Source organism: Trichechus manatus, unplaced genomic scaffold (genome assembly GCF_000243295.1).
Source record: "Trichechus manatus latirostris isolate Lorelei unplaced genomic scaffold, TriManLat1.0 scaffold00092, whole genome shotgun sequence".
NCBI classification, from domain to species: Eukaryota; Metazoa; Chordata; class Mammalia; order Sirenia; family Trichechidae; genus Trichechus; species Trichechus manatus.
This window is the reverse complement of record NW_004444028.1, coordinates 4,486,232-4,488,047: the sequence shown is the minus strand read 5'-3', so window position 1 is coordinate 4,488,047 and position 1,816 is coordinate 4,486,232.

The window sequence follows — 1,816 nt, the reverse complement described above, 5'->3', positions numbered from 1 at the left end:
TCTAAAGTGAGAACAGCAGCACAACTGGAAGAACGTAATCGATGTCACTGAACTGCACACGTAGAAATTTTTGAAATGGTGTATCTTTGGTTATGTATATTTTCACCAAAAAAAAAAGGTCCTCCAAGGCCGAGAAGGGAGCATGTTGACATGTCGTGGGGTTGTTAACCAACGTCATAAAACAGTATGTGTACCGACTGTTTAATAAGAAAATATTTGTTCTGTAAACCTTCACCTAAAGTACAATTAAAAAAAACTAAAAAAAAAAGTCCCTCTTTCCTGAGCACTTTTGTTTTTCACCGCGCAGCCCCTCTGAAGTCTCTACAGCCTTTTTTCTTTAACAAAGCTTGCAGAGGCAGGAGTCAAAAGACCACCCTCGATTCTGAACAGAAGTGACATGTGCCAAAGGCAACAAAGCTTACCTGTTATGGGCTGAATTGTGTCCCCCCCAGAAGATATGCTGAAGTTTTAACTCCTAGTATCTATGAAAGTGACCTATTTGGAAATAGTACCTTGCAGATGTGATTAGTTAAGTTAAACACGATGTCACACTGGAAGAGGCTGTGCCCTAATCCCACTGGTGTCCTTACAAAAAGGGAGGAGACACAGACCAAATGACATGGGGGAAGACAGCCATGTCAAGACAGAGGCTGAGATGGGAGTGATGCCTCCGTAGCCTAGGAGCGCCTGGGGCTGCCAGGAGCTGGGAGACAAGAAAAGATCTTCCCCTAAGGCCTTCAGAGCACGACTCTGCTGAAACCCTAAATTTGGACTTCTAGGCCCCAGAATTATGAGAGAACAAATCTCTGTTGGTTTAAGTCACCCAGTGTGTGGTACTTTTTCTTATAGCAGCAATAGAAAACTAATACAGATGACAACTAAAGGCAACGCACGATCTAGTGTTTGAGAAACCACCACTACAAAGGGCGTTTTGGGGATGATTGGTAAAAATTTTCATATGGCCTGTACTCAGCTCTAGGTAACATCGTTGTTGTTGTTAGTTGCTGTGGGATCAGCTGCGGCTCATGGCGACCTTACGTTTACCAGACCGAAACACTGCCTGGTCCTGCACAATCCTCGCAACTGCTGGTATGTTTGAGCCCATTGTTGCAGCTACTAAGAGTACTGTATCAATATCAATCTTCCTGAATTTGATTGGCTGTACTATGATTAGGTAAGAGACTGTTTTCAGCTACATGATAACACACTTAGGAGTAAAGGATTACGATGTCTGTCACCTACTCTCAAGTTGTTGTACAAAACATACTACTATACATTGTTGCTGTTAGCTGCCGTCGAGTTGGCCCCTGCCTCCTGATGACTCTATGCACTGGTCCTGCGCCACCCCATGAGATCTGCTGTAGATCAGTGTTGTGATCTATACGGTTTTCACTGGCTGATGTTTGGAAGGAGATCACCAGGCCTTTCTTCCTAGTCTGTCTTAGTCTGGAAGCTCTGCTGAAACCTGTTCAGCATCATAGCAACACACAAGCCTCCACTGACAGACAGACGGTGGTAGCTGCGCTTGAGGTGCATCGGCCAGGAGTTGAACCTGGGTCTCCTGTACGGAAGGTGAGAATTCTCCCACTGAATCACCACTGCCCCTAACACCATATAGAGAGCGGTAAAGCAAATGCGACAAAACGTTAACAATTGGTGAATCCAGACAAATGCGAGTTCGTTGACTGATTCTTGCAACTGTTCTATAAATTTCTTTTTTCAAAATATAAATAAAAAAAAAAAAAAGAGCTCAAATCCACAAGAAGGAGCCATGGTGGTGCAGTGGTTAAGAACTCGGCTGCTAACCAAAAGGTTG